Below are 18,939 nucleotides of genomic sequence, written 5' to 3'. Positions count from 1 at the left end.
GAAAAACCTTTGAATGAGTAGGTGTGTCCAAACTTTTGACTGGTACTGTACACAATCCATGTCTCAATGATCTCAAGGCTTAAATATCCTTCTTTTAACCTGTCTCCTCCCCTTCATCTACACTGGCTGACGTGGATTTAACAAGTGACATCAATAAGGGATCATATCTTTCACCTGGATTCACCTGGTCAGTCTGTCACGGAAATAACATATTTATACTGAACAAAAATATAAAACGCAACATGCAACAATTTCAATGATTTTACTGAGTTACAGTTCATATAAGGAAATCAGTCAATTGAAAGAAATCTATGGATTTCACATGACTGGGCAGGGGCGCAGTCATGGGTGGGAATGGGAGGGCATAGGCCCACCCACTTGGAAGCCAGGTCCACCCACTGGGAGCCAGGCCCAGCCAATCAGAATGATTTAAACTCCCCAATCACAGACCTCTATCATAATGCTACCAGGAGATAAACTCCCCAAGCACAGACCTCTGTCATAATGCTACCAGGAGATAAACTCCCCCAATCACAGACCTCTGTCATAATGCTACCAGGAGATAAACTCCCCAATCACAGACCTCTGTCATAATGCTACCAGGAGATAAACTCCCCAATCACAGACCTCTGTCATAATGCTACCAGGAGATAAACTCCCCAATCACAGACCTCTGTCATAATTCTACCAGGATATAAACTCCCCCAATCACAGACCTCTGTCATAATGCTACCAGGATATGAACTCCCCAATCACAGACCTCTGCCATAATGCTACCAGGATATAAAACTCCACAATCACAGACCTCTGTCATAATGCTACCAGGATAGAGGTCTGATTGGAGAGTGTATATCCTGGTAGCATTATGACAGAGGTCTGCGATTGGGGAGTTTGTATCCTGGTAGCATTATGACAGAGGTTTGTATGGAATGGGGTGAGTTTATGTTATTATTGGCACTGGTAGCTAAAATGTATCAACACTAAATAGACACTTTAACTCTTCGTGTCACAATACCAGACCTAACAATGAACAAACAGTCTATTTTCTGGCAAATTATCCACTCACTTTACCAACATTGCGTCGCGTAAACGCAAGAGAAAAATATACTTTCTTTCTAATTTGAAGCGCATGAAGGCGTTCATGGGGACTGGTTTTTCTCATTCACTGCCATGCATTCTAATTCCAGAGTATAGACGTGTTTAAAAAACAACACTGTTTGATTTTGGGCTTTACTCTCTCACCACATGGTCACATTTCTGGGCCTATCATCTCCTTACTGGAAGAGTCACTGCTTTGGCTCAACAACACAATATTAGAAAATGTACACAAACAAATTGTTTTTCCAATTCATTAGGATTTAAATTAAAAAAAGTAGCCTACCTGGGGGTTAGTAACTCCGGCTAGTCACAGGTACGCAATGGCTTCAGAGAAAACACATTTTCCTAGATTTGTTTACACTTCTGTTTTGATATTTTCAACATGAAATCAAATTGTCAATGTCACGTGATCCATAAACCTGTTGTTTCACTCCACTTACTGGTAGCCTTCCCTTAGCCATCTGATCTGCCCATCCCTGAATGTCTTCCAGCATCCCAAACAGCACCCTGTTCTCTACATAGTGCAGGGTCCATAGGGAATAGGGTGATATTTGGGATGCAGCCTGCGTGTCTGTCCGCAAACCCTCAGTGCATCGTTAGGGCACTGTTATCTCCAATCAGATCATCCACCCATCAAAACATCTGTCTGTCTGTCTGTCTGTCTGCCTGCGTGTCTGTCTGTCTGCCTGCGTGTCTGTCTGTCTGCCTGCGTGTCTGTCTGTCTGCCTGCGTGTCTGTCCGCAAACCCTCAGTGCATCGTTAGGGCACTGTTATCTCCAATCAGATCATCCACCCATCAAAACATCTGTCTGTCTGTCTGCCTGCGTGTCTGTCCGCAAACCCTCAGTGCATCGTTAGGGCACTGTTATCTCCAATCAGATCATCCACCCATCAAAACATCTGTCTGTCTGTCTGTCTGTCAGCCTGCGTGTCTGTCCGCAAACCCTCAGTGCATCGTTAGGGCACTGTTATCTCCAATCAGATCATCCACCCATCAAAACATGTCTGTCTGTCTGTCTGTCTGTCTGTCTGCGTGTCTGTCTGCGTGTCTGTCTGCGTGTCTGTCTGCGTGTCTGTCCGCAAACCCTCAGTGCATCGTTAGGGCACTGTTATCTCCAATCAGATCATCCACCCATCAAAACATCTGTCTGTCTGTCTCAGTCTGTCTGTCTGTCTGTCTGTGTCTCTCTCTCAAAATGGCGGAAAGCTTTTGGTTGGGAAGATGTTGTTTGTCTGCTAACATCCGGGGGTCTACGTTTGACGGTCCGGTATATTTTCCACACCTTTAAATGGGATGGAGGGAGGGATGAGGGAGTGGAGGAAGCAGAGCGTGAGTCCAGGCTCCAGGGAGAAACAGTAGAGAGGAGGGGGGGGTGGAGAAAGAGAGGGGGGGGGGGGGTAGAGAGAGAGAGAGAGAGGATAGAGAGAGGGCGAGCGAGAGAAGGGAAAACACACATCTTCAGTTTACACCCTAATGGCTCCTCTGTTTTCTGAGAAGAGGGAGGAAGTATACTGTCCAATCACGGGACAAATTAGAACACAGAGTATCGCCTTAAACATTTGACCTCATGTTAATACAGAAGATCCCGTTCCATCTTGAGGTTTTATTTCCTCTTTTTATTTCCAGGAAATACAGCAGTTTGTTTTGAACCATTACTTACATAAAGTGTTTATCTTTCATAAAACACCTCACAGGATTACAGGGAATCATGGGTAAAATAATCTGTCTTGAAAAGTTATTCAATAAGTCTGTTTGACCTGAACAAACAGAGCAACAGTACAGACTAACCTAATAGGATACCACACACAAAACACACACACACACACACACACACACACACACACACACAGGAGCCAACATGATTTATATGGTTGGTCCTGTTGTCTCAGATGAAGGTTGGACAAAATGCTGAACATACTGACCCAAATATTCTGCTGGGTTACTTACTGATAAATTACAACGGAGTTAATAAATCCCCAAAAAGAAACAAAGAAGTTATTGTTGGGTTATTTCTGTGTAATTACCGTAGAATTTACAGTATTATTATTTATTTATTACGGTAGATAAATGTGAAGCACTTTTCTCTGTTAAGAGAAAATATTGTGTTGTTTTCGAGGGTCATAATGTCCTGAGGAAAACAAAATTGAAATTGAATTCCCGGAAAATCTTTTTTTAGTATAGCTAGGGGCATAACAGAGCCGGGATGAAGGGCCACGCCTACGTAATGCTAGGTAGGGGAAACACTGTATTGTCAGTCATCTTACTATTGACCTCCCGTTGATAAAAGGCCATTGTGAATGCTGTCTATTACAGGGCCTTCAGAAACTATTCATACCCCTTGACTTACTCCACATTTTGTTGTGTTACAGCCTGAATTCAAAATGGATTCAATTGATCCCCCCCCCCCCCCCCCCTCTCACCCATCTACACACAATACCCCATAACGACAAAGTGAAAACATGTTTTTTGAAATTTTAGCAAATGTATTGAAAATGCAATACAGAAATCTAATTTACATAAGTATTCACACTCCTGAGTCAATACATGTTAGAATCACCTTTGGCAGCGATTACAGCCGGGAGTCTTTCTGGGTAAGTCTCTAAGAGCCGTGAGTCTTTCTGGGTAAGTCTCTAAGAGCTGTGAGTCTTTCTGGGTAAATCTCTAAGAGCTGTGAGTCTTTCTGGGTAAGTCTCTAAGAGCTGTGAGTCTTTCTGGGTAAGTCTCTAAGAGCTGTGAGTCTTTCTGGGTAAGTCTCTAAGAGTGATTACAGCCGTGAGTCTTTCTGGGTAAGTCTCTAAGAGCGATTACAGCCGTGAGTCTTTCTGGGTAAGTCTCTAAGAGTGATTACAGCCGTGAGTCTTTCTGGGTAAGTCTCTAAGAGCTGTGAGTCTTTCTGGGTAAGTCTCTAAGAGCTGTGAGTCTTTCTGGGTAAGTCTCTAAGAGCTGTGAGTCTTTCTGGGTAAGTCTCTAAGAGCTGTGAGTCTTTATGGGTAAGTCTCTAAGAGTGATTACAGCCGTGAGTCTTTCTGGGTAAGTCTCTAAGAGCCGTGAGTCTTTCTGGGTAAGTCTCTAAGAGCTGTGAGTCTTTATGGGTAAGTCTCTAAGAGCTGTGAGTCTTTATGGGTAAGTCTCTAAGAGCTGTGAGTCTTTCTGGGTAAGTCTCTAAGAGTGATTACAGCCGTGAGTCTTTCTGGGTAAGTCTCTAAGAGCCGTGAGTCTTTCTGGGTAAGTCTCTAAGAGCTGTGAGTCTTTATGGGTAAGTCTCTAAGAGCTGTGAGTCTTTCTGGGTAAGTCTCTAAGAGCTGTGAGGTTTATGGGTAAGTCTCTAAGAGCTGTGAGTCTTTCTGGGTAAGTCTCTAAGAGCCGTGAGTCTTTCTGGGTAAGTCTCTAAGAGTGATTACAGCTGTGAGTCTTTCTGGGTAAGTCTCTAAGAGCGATTACAGCCGGGAGTCTTTCTGGGTAAGTCTCTAAGAGCGATTACAGCCGTGAGTCTTTCTGGGTAAGTCTCTAAGAGTGATTACAGCTGTGAGTCTTTCTGGGTAAGTCTCTAAGAGTGATTACAGCCGTGAGTCTTTCTGGGTAAGTCTCTGAGCTTTACACACCTGGATTGTACAATATTTGCACACTATTCTTTTCAAAATTCTTCAAGCTCTGTCAAGTTGGTTGTCGATCATTGCTAGATAGCCATTTTCAAGTCTTGCCATATATTTTCAAGATTATTTCAGTTAAAACTGTAACTCAGGAACATTCACTGTCTTCTTGGTAAGTGTCACGTTCTGACCTTAGTTCTTTTGTTATGTCTTTGTTTTAGGTTGATCAGGACGTGAGTTGGGGTGGGTTTGTCTATGTTCTTTTTTCTATGTTGTGTTTTTTTGTGTTTCGGCCTAGTATGGTTCTCAATCAGAGGCAGGTGTCGTTAGTCGTCTCTGATTGAGAATCATACTTAGGCAGCCTTTTCCCACCTGTGTTTCGTGGGTGATTATTTTTCCGTTTCAGTGTTTGGACCATTCGGGACTGTTTCGGTTTTCATTTTGATTCTCTTGTTCTTTTTGTATTTTGTAGTCATTCTCATTAAAATGGTAGATCGGCAGAAGATGAATGTGCAGGTAGAGATACTGGGGTGCAAAGGAGCAAAATAAATAAATAAATACCAGTATGGGGATGAGGTAGGTAGGTAGATGGGCAGTTTACAGATAGGCTAAGTACAGGTGCAGTGATCTGTAAACTGCTCTGACAGCTGGTGCTTAAAGCTAGTGAGGGAGATGTGAGTCTCCAGCTTCAGAGATTTTTGCAATTCGTTCCAGTCATGGGCAGCAGAGAACTGAAAGGAAAGACGACCAAAGGAGGAATTGGCTTTGGGGGTGACCAGTGAGACATACCTGCTGGAACGCGTGCTACGAGTGGGTGCTGCTATGGAGACCAGTGAGCTGAGATAAGGTGGGGCTTTACCTAGCAGAGACTTGTAGATAACCTGTAGCCAGTGGGTTTGGCGACGAGGATGAAGCGAGGGCCAACTAACAAGAGCGTAAAGGTCGCAATGGTGGGTAGTATATGGGGCTTTATACATACATACATACATAAATACATACATACATACATACATACATACATACATTCCTGTTCCCAAGAAAGCTAAGGTAACTGAGCTAAACGACTACCGCCCCGTAGCACTCACATCCGTCATCATGAAGTGCTTTGAGAGACTAGTCAAGGACCATATCACCTCCACCCTACCTGACACCCTAGACCCACTCCAATTTGCTTACCGCCCAAATAGGTCCACAGACGATGCAATCTCAACCACACTGCACACTGCCCTAACCCATCTGGACAAGAGGAATACCTATGTGAGAATGCTGTTCATCGACTACAGCTCGGCATTCAACACCATAGTACCCTCCAAGCTCGTCATCAAGCTCGAGACCCTGGGTCTCGACCCCGCCCTGTGCAACTGGGTACTGGACTTCCTGACGGGCCGCCCCCAGGTGGTGAGGGTAGGCAACAACATCTCCTCCCCGCTGATCCTCAACACTGGGGCCCCACAAGGGTGCGTTCTGAGCCCTCTCCTGTACTCCCTGTTCACCCACGACTGCGTGGCCACGCACGCCTCCAACTCAATCATCAAGTTTGCGGACGACACAACAGTGGTAGGCTTGATTACCAACAATGACGAGACGGCCTACAGGGAGGAGGTGAGGGCCCTCGGAGTGTGGTGTCAGGAAAATAACCTCACACTCAACGTCAACAAAACTAAGGAGATGATTGTGGACTTCAGGAAACAGCAGAGGGAACACCCCCCTATCCACATCGATGGAACAGTAGTGGAGAGGGTAGCAAGTTTTAAGTTCCTCGGCATACACATCACAGACAAACTGAATTGGTCCACTCACACAGACAGCATCGTGAAGAAGGCGCAGCAGCGCCTCTTCAACCTCGGGAGGCTGAAGAAATTCGGCTTGTCACCAAAAGCACTCACAAACTTCTACAGATGCACAATCGAGAGCATCCTGGCGGGCTGTATCACCGCCTGGTATCGCCTGGAGTGGCTGCTGCCAACACACTGACACTGACTCAACTCCAGCCACTTTAATAATGGGAATTGATGGGAAATTATGTAAATATATCACTAGCCACTTTAAACAATGCTACCTTATATAATGTTACTTACCCTACATTATTCATCTCATATGCATATGTATATACTGTACTCTATATCATCGACTGTATCCTTATGTAATACATGTATCACTAGCCACTTTAAACTATGCCACTTTGTTTACATACTCATCTCATTTGTACATACTGTACTCGATACCATCTACTGTATCTTGCCTATGCTGCTCTGTACCATCACTCATTCATATATCCTTATGTACATATTCTTTATCCCCTTACACTGTGTACAAGACAGTAGTTTTGGAATTGTTAGTTAGATTACTTGTTATTACTGCATTGTCGGAACTAGAAGCACAAGCATTTCGCTACACTCGCATTAACATCTGCTAACCATGTGTATGTGACAAATAAAATTTGACTTGACTTGACTTACATACATACATACATACATATAGATTGGAGATTCATTCTAAACTGCCACTTGAGGTGGTTTAACTGATAAAATGGGCAGCCTATCTACTGTGGAGAGACGCACATGAGTTCCTCAGAGAATAATTAGAAACCGGTTGAAACCTGTTGAGTTTTATGATAACTAACTCATTATTAGTAGGCTATTTACGTTCCCATTTTGTACAACAATTGAATTGGGGTTTATGATATGCCAAGCCTTGATACGAATGATGATGTTATGCAACACGCTGTAACGGGCCTGATAACGGTAACACGCTGTAACGGGCCTGATAACGGTAACACGTAACGGGCCTGACAACGGTAACACGCTGTAACGGGCCTGATAACGGTAACGTTGTAGTGAAATAGCATTAACGTTAGTTTTAACGTGCATTATAGACATTGATATTTTCCAGTTTATTTATGCTAAATATTGGTGGGTCAAATTGTCCGTCGTCATCATAGGGGTTATGGAGAGGGGCAAACTGCTGGGGAATCATCTCGCATATCGTCTGGGTGATAGGATCAATTCCCTTGAACGGAGGCCCCCCCCCCCTCCCTCTGGCTCCGGTCTGATATATCCCCTGCCTCTCGTCTGCCGCATCTTTTTTGGCTTTCGCCTTTTTATTTTCTCCCTAGCACGCTTTCATCCGATTTGGGTCCCTTTTCTCATTAATACGTGTCAATCCATTATATTTTAAAATCGCAAGAAAACGGCACAGGTGTCGTCCTTCTTTTTGACAGTCATGTCTTTTATGATTCCTTTTTTAGGTCCTCCAGTACGTTACTAAATTCCTCCATCAGCTCCGACAATTTTTTTATTTTATTTTTAATTCGTGGAGAAATTTGGACTTCATTGACGTGCCATGATCAGGGTGGCTAAGCGGACAAAACAATAAATGGCAAAATATCTTTAAGTAATCACAATAGTAAATAATATTGTATGCTAGCTAGCTTGGTTTATTAACTAGCTAACTACAGAAGGTAACGTTAGCTAACTTTTTCGTTTTCTGTCTAGTACTGGTAAATAACAGATTGTATTTCAAAATCAGCCAACCCATGAGAAACCTTTACCCATGGAGTTACATTGTTATTATTTTAGGAAAAGCAACTTTGTGGCCTCATTTGTCAAGTAGGCTAGCTACTGCATTTCAACTCACGAAATACCTCATGTGTTACCAATCATAGTTTAAAACCATTAATCATAGATTTTCTGATCTAGATTAAAAAATGAAGTGGTGCAACACATCTCTGATTATTTATAAACCTAGATTTACAAAACCTAGATTGGATTCTAATCCTATATGTATTTAAACCATGTTGGTTGCAACCAACCCTATGACTAAACTATTTAAATCCATAATAAAAACTAACATTTCAGTAATTTTAACAAACTGATCTCAAATCCAGGCACTGCCAGTCTCTATTCATATTGAGGATATCCCCTGTGCCAATAAGGAACAGATCCTCCAGAACCCTCTGCAGCGTTTAACTCCCATGGAGAGATCAACAAAGGTTGGATGCATCCCAAATGGCTCCCTATTCACTTTATGCTGCATTAGGGCCCTAGTCAAAAGTAGTGCACTATATAGGGAACAATTTTGGAGGGAACTATTTGTCTTGGCAGTAAAACCAGAGAGTCAGCAGCATTCCCGCCAGCCTCCATTACGTAATCCGTGAGGTCTTTGGCAGGAGTCTTGTTTTTTTACCTTTGACATGGTCCCTGCTAAAGTAAATCCCTCTACTCACTCACTTCCAGGTTGAACCCTTTACGGTACCAGGTAGGTAGGTAGGTAGGTAGATATATATATATATATTTTTTTAGAGTTCTGTGTAGAACCCTATGTGGAAAGGAACCCAAAACGGTTCTACATGGAACCGGAAAGGTTCTTCAAAGGGTACCCCCTATGGGGACAGCCGAAGAACCCTTTTAGCTTCTAGATAGATGTTTGTTCTTGAAGACTGTATGTAGGGACAGCAGTAGTGCACTATGTAGGGAATAGGGTTCCATTTGGGATACAGATAGCAGAGCTGATGAGAAGAAGTGGAAAGCCATCCATCACCATTGCACCATCATCTCATTATGGTGCAGCAAAAAAGTGAAGAATGTGCAGGATATTACAGAACACAACATGGGAACCCCAGTCCCATTCAAAATCATATTTTCCCCTAACCTTAACCCAAAAACCTAATTCTAACCCTAACCCCTAACCCTGAAACGAACCCTATCTCCTAACCTTAACCCCAGCTCCTAACCCTGAAACGAACCCTAGCTCCTAACCTTAACCCTAATTCTAACTTTAACCCTAAACCCCCTTTGATCACATCTTTACTAATGCAGCAGAAATTAGCTTTAAAGCCGTATCCAAATCCATTGGATGTAGTGATCCCAATATAGTAGCCATATCTAGAAAAACCACAGTTCCAAAGATTGGGCCTAATATAATGTATAAGAAGTCATACAATAAGTTTTGTATTGATTCCTATGTTGTTGATGTAAAGAATATGTGTTGGTCTGTGGTGTGTAATGAGGAGCAGACACTGCACTTGACACATTTATGAAATTTAGTAACTGGAATAATCATAAGCATGAACTCATTAAGAAAAAAAGACAAAAAAAAACCTGTTAAATCCCGGTAGATTGATGAGGAATTAAAGAATTGTATGGTTCAGAGGGATGAGGCAAAAGGAATGGCAAATAAGTGTGGCTGCACAACCGATTGGTTTTACACTGCTGCTACTCGCTGTTTATTATCTATGCATAGTCACTTTACAAATTACCTCGACTAACCCGTACCCCCCCCCCGCACATTGACTCTGTATATAGCCTCGTTATTGTTAATTTTCTTGGGTTACTTTTTGATTTTATTTTAATGTATTTTTTTTCACTTTAGTTTATTTACTAAATATTTTCTCAACTCTATTTATTGAACTGCATTGTGGGTTAAGGGCTTGTAAGTAAGCATTTCACGGTAAGGTTGTATTCGGCGCATGTAACAAAACAATTTTATTTGATGATGTGTAATTTTGAATTCTGTAGAATGAGTGTGGAAGAGGTGAAAAAATAATTGTTGTCTATCAACAGTGACAAGCCACCGGGGTCTGACCACTTGGATGGAAATTTACTGAGGATAATAGCGGACGATATTACCCCTCCTTACATGCCATTTTTCAATATAAGCCTACTAGAAAGTGCAAAGGCAAAAGTCATTCCTCAACCTAAGAATAGTAAAGCCCTTTTTACTGGCTCAAATAGCCGACCAATCAGACTGTTACCAACCCTTAGTAAAGTTTTGGAAAAAATGGTGGTTGACCAGGAACAATACTATTTTACAGTAAACAAATTGACCGACTTTCAGCACGCTTATAGGGAAGGACATTCAACAAGCACAGCACTTACACAAATGATGATGATTGGCTGAGAGAAATTGATGACAAAAAAAAGATGGTGGGGGCTGTTTTGTTAAGACTTCAATGGGGCTTTTGACATTATCGATCATAGTCTGCTGCTGGCAAAACGTATGTGTTATGGCTTTACACTAGAGGTCGACCGATTATGATTTTTCAACGCCGATACCGATTATTGGAGGACCAAAAAAAGCTGCTACCGATTAATTGGCCCGATTTATTATATTTGTAATAATGACAATTACAACAATACTGAATGAACCCTTATTTTAACTTAATATAATACATCAATAAAATCAATTTAGCCTCAAAAGAATAATGAAACATGTTCAATTTGGTTTAAATAATGCAAAAACAAAGTGTAAAAGTGCAATCTGTGCCATTTAAAAAAGCTAATGTTTAAGTTCCTTGCTCAGAACATGAGAACATATGAAAGCTGGTGGTTCCTTTTAACATGAGTCTGCAATATTCCCAGTTAAGAAGTTTGAACTTGTAGTTATTATAGGAATTATAGGACTATTTCTCTCTATACCATTTGTATTTCATATACATTTGACTATTGGATGTTCTTATAGGCACTATAGTATTGCCAGCCTAATTTCGGGAGTTTTTGGCTTGGAGTCATAAACAGCGCTGTGCTACAAGCATTGCAAAGGGCTGCTGGCAAATGCAGGAAAGTGCTGTTTGAATGAATGCTTACGAGCCTGCTGCTGCCTACCACCGCTCAGTCAGACTGCTCTATATAATAAACACGCAAAAATAAGAGCCGTAGGTCATTAATATGGTCGAATACAGAAACTATCATTTCAAAAACAAATTGTTTATTTTTCAGTGAAATACGGAACCGTTCCGTATCTAAATAAGTCTAAATATTGCTGTTACATTGCACAACCTTCAAGGTTGTGTCATAATTATGTAAAATTCTGTCAAATTAATTACGTTTTTTGTTAGGAAGAAATGGTCTTCACACAGTTCGTAACGAGCCAGGTGGCCCAAACTGCTGCATATACACTGACTCTGCTTGCACTGAACGCAAGAGAAGTGACAATTTTTTTTTTTAGCTAATATTGCCTGCAAACATGAATTTCTTTTAACTAAATATGCAGGTTTTAAAAAATATACTTGTGTATTGATTTTAAGAAAGGCATTGATGTTTATGGTTAGGTACATTGGTGCAACGACAGTGCTTTCTTCGCGAATGCGCTTTTTAAATCATCACCCGTTTGGCAAAGTAGGCTGTGATTCGATGATAAATTAACAGGCACCGCATTGATTATTTGCAACGTAGGACAAGCTAGTTAAACTAGTAATATCATCAACCATGTGTAGTTAACTAGTGATTATGTTAAGATTGATTGTTTTTTATAAGATAAGTTTAATGCTAGCTAGCAACTTACCTTGGTTCCTTGCTGCACTCGCATAACAGGTGGTCAGCCTGCCACACAGTCTCCTCGTGGAGTGCAATGTAATTGGCGCCCAAAAATGCAGATTACCGATTGTTAGGAAAACTTGAAAATCAGCCCTAAGTAAATTGGCCATGCCGATTAATCGGTCGACCTCTACTTTACACCCCCTGCTATATTGTGGATAAAGAGTTACCGGTCTAACAGAACACAAAGGGTGTTCTTTAGTGGAAGCCTCAAACATAATCCAGGTAGAATCAGGAATTCCCCAGGGCAGCTGTCTAGGCCCATTACTTTTTAAATCTTTACTAATGACATGCCATTGGCTTTGAGTAAAACCAGTGTGTCTATGTATGCGGATGACTCATCTCTATACATGTTAGCTACTACAGCTACTGAAATGACTGCAACACTTAACAAAGAGTTGCAGTTAGTTTCAGAGTGGGTGGCAAGGAATAATTTAGTCATAAATATTTCTAAAACTAAAAGCATTGTATTTAGGACAGATCATTCACTAAACGCTAAACCGCAACCAAATCTTGTAATAAAAAAAATTAAAATTGAGCAAGTTGAGGTGACTAAACTGCTTGGAGTAACCCTGGATTGTAAACTGTCTTGGTCAAAACATATGATACATATGACACAACAGTATCTAAGTATCTAAGGGAGAAGTCTGTCTATAATAAAGCACTGCTCTACCATAACACTATCAACAAGGCAGGTTCTACAGGCCCTAGTTTTGTCCCACCTGGACTACTGTTCAGTCGTGTGGTCATGTGCCACAAAAAAGGCTTTAGGAAAATTGCAATTGGCTCAAAACAGGGCAGCATGGCTGGCTCTTGGATGTACACAGAGAGCTAATATTAATAATATGCATGTCAATCTCTCCTGGCTCAAAGTGGGAGAGATTGACTTCATCACTACTTGTATTTATGAGAGGTATTGACATGTTGAATACCAAGCTGTCTGTTTGAACTACTGGAGCACAGCTCAGACACCCATGCATACCCCACAAGACATGCCCCCAGAGGTCTCTTCACAGTCCCCAAGTCCAGAACAGAACTATGGGAGGTGAACAGTACTACATAGAGACATGACTACATGGAACTCTATTCCACATCAAGTAACTGATGCAAGCAGTCAAATTTGTTTAAAAAAAAAACAGATAAAATTACACCACATGTACCAGCGGGAACTGTGAAGCAACACAAACATAGGCACAGACACGATAACATACGCACTATACACACACTTAGATGTTGTACTGTCAATATGTGGTGGTGCTGGAGTAGGGGCCTGAGGGCACACAGTAATGTTGTAAAATCTGTTAATGTATTGTAACGTTTTTAAAATGGTATAAAACTGCCTTAATTTTGCTGGACCCCAGGAAGCAGCAGCTAATGGGGTTCCATAATAAATACAAATACACACACAGACTCTGACGCCAGTCGCCTCGACGGGTTGAATAGAAATGAGCTATTTTAAAAAAACAATGCTGTTGCTGAGGACCGGCCATTTGCAGACTCTAATAAGCATGAGTCGTTAGCTGTCTTGTCGCTCTATAAGCCATAGGCAGGTCCATTAAGTGTCTCTTGTCAAAATGCTTTTAAAACTCACATTATTTTTTATTTCAAATGACACTTAAATGAGGTACGTCCTGCCTCTATACATGCCTACTGTATAACATGGGAGGTTGTTTTGTCTATAAGGCCAACATTAACACACCTTGAACGTGGCTGCGTGTGATGATACTACAGCGTGACATTTGACCTCCAGCTGAAAAGGTGTCCAGTGATATCACCCCAGAGAAGATCTTACAGTACACTGCAGTTATGTAATAAAGAAAACCACGTGGCACAGTGCAGACAGAAATATGATACAGTAGACTGTTAGTCTATCTACATTATTAACCAGACAGAGCTACAGTGATAATATTAAACATACATGGTTTGCCATTACAAACTCACTAACTGATTAACATAATAGAACATGTATTAAACTAAATCAATATCTATAATCAATTTTTGATCATCAATATTGTTATTCTGACTGAGTGAATCATTCCAATCTCCATTTACATTTTTTTTATGTGGCTATAGTAGACCTATAGCGGTTGTGCACTAGCTTCCATGATGCTCTACAGTAAAGTGACAGAATGACAGATGGGTTATTACGTAACAAGACCAACAGTCCAGAATCTGTTTGCTCCTCTTTTTTTTTTAAACGGCACGACAAAAACTGTTGAGGTCGGCTAAGGCATAGCCTGTTGTTAAAATGATTCCAACTCTGCTATTTTATCAAAGCTTTAGGGATAGATAGATAGATAGATAGAAGAGTTGGGTCAAAATATGTTTGCCCCTTTAACTGTTGAGGGTGGTAAAATAGCATAGGCTGTTTTTCGTGCCATTCTCAACGCTTAGGGTTAGGGAGTTATAGACTATAGATGGATAAAATAGTTTGCTCTCCCGGAGCAAGCAACAGCTCAGGTAGGTAGGCTACAAAGTAAGACTGTTGTGACACTTGTTAACCGAGTAGGCTACTGAAAGCTGTTGCTATGCAATCACTGGCTAACCCGAAGGTCAGTTTTCAACACAACGTAGGCATCTGCCCTGGGGAGCAGACCATGACACCCTAGCTATTAAATAGTGCACATAATTATCCATCCACGGGACAGTGCACATCAGCAATGCGGGTTTTGATGACATGTCCACAGGATCGCCTGCGAGCCGCGACACACGTCCCATGCCCCCGCGCAAACCACGGCTCCCCTTTCTCCAAGCAGACATTAATCACTGATTCCCAGTCTAATCAAATGTCGTGGTCCATTTTTTGATAGGCTACAATCATTCGTAGCCTAGAAATTATCGTATATTATTTAATGTCAGATTATATGCCAATTATGTTGGGTTTTTTTGGCATATTTTGGGGGAGAAACGTGAACTTTATTTAGAACCCCTGTGAGGCGTGAATGATAGGCCTACAATATTGCACCATTCAAAGGCTCGTTTTATAAACACCGTATCATCACACCGCCTATCCATTATTAATAAGGGGTCTGACCAGCGCACCATCACTGCAGGGAGTGGCAAGGTTACTACGTATTCCACCTAATTCATAATAAACAAAGAAATACGTTACATTCATCCCGTTCTACATCATAGCGGTTTCTGATTCGAAACGAGTGACATTGACATTACGCACATCACTATTATATTTATATTGATTATAGCGGCACTGTACCTCTCTCCGGCATGTTGTATTTGAAGTCCAGAATTAAAAACTAGCTCCTCCCCTCGAACAGCACCAACCCTCGCACTGTTCTACAACATATCTGGCCATCAAAGCTTAGCTACAATACGTCGCAAGATGCCACCGTTCGAGAAATGGTTTTAGCGAATGACGTTGCGGAGGAGATCCCCGTTGTAAGAGCGCGCTTCCCGGTTATTCCAGTAGCAGCAGGCGTGTTGGGGAGGGAGGGGTGCAACGATCCGCCTGCCTGCAGGAGGCACACTGCAGTGACATTGACCAATGGGATAACGCAGAAAAGAGTCCCTCTCCGATTCGTAAATATCTCAGCCTCATCAAATATTACAGCGCCAGTCTCATTCATTCAGTTTCAAATGGGTTAAAATTTTTGAGATGAAATAATCAACAATTTCAGAAATGTAGGCTAACATTCTGCAATCAACCTGACAGGCTATAGGCTTAAATGTTGTTTAACTAGGGAAGTCAGGTAAGTTATTATTATTATTTACATATTTATGTAAGTTTAAGGCTTGTGCAACATGGGTGATCTTGATACATTTCCCAGCACAGACATTTTAAAAGGTAACCTTCACAGCTAGACAGTATTTGGAGTGTTTTCCCAGTCTCCCTAAATAATTATGAGTGATGAGAGGTATTTTGGGATTTTTTTTTTTTTTTGTGTGCTGAGTGTGTTCAAACCATGACGTCAATGGTTGGTCTCTCTGTATCATTTATTTTTTTTTTTTCAGCAGTAAGATGGTAGCAAGTTACTTCTGAATACATTTCTTAAATATCACAATGAATTAATCCAGAATTTGGAAGTCAACACTATTGGTTTCTGCTGCTACTCAAATCAACATTACAGTTGTGGGTATACTAGGTATTCTACATTATACTACAACATCAGTACAACAATATAGATGTTTTGTTGGCTGAATGTTCCAGGCAGGGTCCGGAATGTTCTTCAGCTGGTGTGCATCGTCTTGTGTTGGTTGGGCCAATGGCAGCTGGCCTGGCAGAACTTCATGAGCTGCATGACCTTGGACTGAACACTTTGTCTCTATCCAGCCTCATGAGCTGCATGACCTTGGACTGAACACTTTGTCTCTTGCCAGCCCCATGAAGTCCTTTTTCCTCATCCAAGTCAGATGATGTTGCGCTTGTTCCCGGCTGATAGTTTTCATCCAATGGGCCTCCGGGATCTGTACTACTAAAACTGGTGTCAAGGTCAGCAGCAGGATTAGTCTGTATAGGACACACACTAGTCAGTGATTTGCCAACATTTTACTACTTTGTCCCAATCAATAAAACACTCAAACAAAAAGATACTATATCCACCCAGTCCCTTCACATCAATTGATCATGCATACTAACCCCCACACACACACAATTGATCATGCATACTAACCCCCACACACACACAATACCAAACCCCAACAGATACCAGTCAATCACCCATTCCATCCCCCCCATACTAAGGGACAGACATTTACTGAGGAAGGGGGGTGGTCCAACTCAAGTTTATAAAAATAAAAAAGCACCCCTCCCAAGCGTAAAAAAACAAAGGAAATGGTAATATACTGTAAGTTTATAGAGTTATAAAGTAGCGTTCATACCTCAACTAATGGCTGTCTCTAGTCAGTGGGCAACTGGCAAACCAGAGCGGAGCCTAGTTGCTAGGCAACTCGCAGACTGAGGCTGCATGGAGCAGTGGGAGAGAGAGGAGCGGCTTAGCAACCAAAACATATTTTCACAGTCTTTCGCTCCTGTTCTACTAATTTTCATTTCAACTTTCTTTCGTTGTCCAGAAGCCAAAAGGCACCATCCTAGTTGTTGTATATTTACATTTTCCGTCTTTTAGAACAGGGTTTTCCAGCAAATTGCATTTTGGCAAATGTTAAATGTTCTATTCCATTCTCTGCTTCATTACAGTAGATGCGGAATTGTGTCTAGGATGGAAGAAATTATACACTGACTGGACAAAACATTAGGAACACCTGCTCTTTCCATGATATAGATTGACCAGGTGAATCCAGGCGAAAGCTATGATCCCTTATTGTTTTCACTTGATAAATACACTTCAATTAGTATAGATGAAATGGAGGAGACGGGTTAAAGAAGTATTTTTAAGCCTTGAGACATGGATTGTGTATGTGTGCCATTCAGAGGGTGAATGGGCAAGACAAGATTTAAGTGCTTTTGAATGGGGTATGATAGTAGGTGCCAGGCACACCGGTTTGAGTATGTCAAGAAGTGCAACGCTGCTGGGTTTTTCACACTCAACAGTTTCCTGTGTGTATCAAGAATGGTCCACCACCCAACTTGACAAAACTGTGGGAAGCATTGGAGTCTATATGGGCAAGCATCCCTGTGGAACGCTTGACACCTTGTAGAGCCCATGCCCCGACGAATTGAGACGTTCTTAATGTTTTGTACACTCTGTGTATAGTAAAAACTTAGAGTGAATGTAAACCAGGGGGGAAATGACCTACCCTCCCCTGTGCGCAATAAAAAAAATTAAACTCCCCAAAGCAAAAAAAACTTTGACAACCCTCCCCTACCCCCGAACATCCCTAACCGTCCCTAATAAATCAGTTTCTCCAAATTTAGACTTTATGCATAAAACAACCAACTAAGGCTCCATAATATAATAATATATAATAATATATAATAATATACAAATACAGTAGAAGTGGTAGCCGACTTATAAAACACACCAACTGTGACAAGACACAAACAATGTTTATACCTAGCTCCAATGTATTTATTTGCTCATCATGGAGTCACAAGTTGATGCCACTGCATAGGTTGTCGGGATCGGACTCTGTATATATAAAACACATACACCAGTCACGTTCAGTGATGCCAACTTAGCCATTTTGTTGCTATATTTAGCAACTTTTCAGACTACCCTGGCAACTTTTCTTTCAAACATCACCTAGCAACAAATTTAGCTACTTTCAAAAATTTGTTTTGAACTTTTAGCAACTTTTGAAAAGTGACTCAAACGCTAAAATGCACACATTTCCCCTCTAAATTAAACAAAAACGATTTTCTCTGTCACTCAACTCAGTCACAACACTGCTGCAATAGTGCGTTGTGAGTGAAGTGAGCAGCAGGCCAGCAGCAATTTCAGCCAATTGCAAATCATTGTTGGCTGACTGCAGCAGCAGTATTACGGGTTTGACGAGCCAAACCCAACAAATATAGTTGGTCACGAATGTTTGATCTTGAACAGAACTTACAACATCAATCAACATGTCTCAATCAAAAGTGTACAGCCAGAAGTACAGAAAAAAAGTGGGAGTCTGTACCCGAACAAATGTCAAATACTATTTTTTTTGCCGAGATGTACAGTTCAATTTGAGTAACGTTATTGTGTATTCTACGTAATGACGCAGTTTTACGTTATCACGCAATGACATCACAACGTCATTAAGCAACTTTTAGCAACAAATCAACCTGCCTCTTAGCAACTTACCCTGAAAATAAATTGGCAACACTGGATCGGACTCAGTAAATATAAACACATAAGTTAATTTTTTGCAGTAGTTAGTTATTTACTGTAGCTTGCTAACGGTCCGGTAGGGTGAAGCTAACGTTACAAAATCACATCGACAGATAGCAGTTCGTTAATTACATTTATTTGCTTTAGAATTACGTTTTATGAACGCTAACTAGATCGATTTTGGTTTAGATGAATAAAATGTAGTTTTA

At 41.2% G+C, this 18,939-nt stretch overlaps 1 protein-coding gene across 1 annotated transcript in view; it reads right to left on the bottom strand.

Moving 5' to 3' along the window:
• LOC139407432 (E3 ubiquitin-protein ligase RNF19A) overlaps positions 1-15,493 on the bottom strand; it is a 58,194-nt gene extending 42,701 nt beyond the window's left edge. The window contains exon 1 of the mRNA XM_071151217.1: positions 15,217-15,493. The gene's annotated coding sequence lies outside the window, so the exon portion shown is untranslated. The remainder of the gene's footprint in view (positions 1-15,216) is intronic.
• Between the last annotated feature and the right edge of the window lie 3,446 nt (positions 15,494-18,939).

The sequence above is a fragment of the Oncorhynchus clarkii genome, chromosome 4 (assembly GCF_045791955.1).
Source record: "Oncorhynchus clarkii lewisi isolate Uvic-CL-2024 chromosome 4, UVic_Ocla_1.0, whole genome shotgun sequence".
NCBI lineage: Eukaryota > Metazoa > Chordata > Actinopteri > Salmoniformes > Salmonidae > Oncorhynchus > Oncorhynchus clarkii.
The sequence above is the reverse complement of the archived record's forward strand: the minus strand, read 5'-3'. Positions and strand labels throughout refer to the sequence as shown.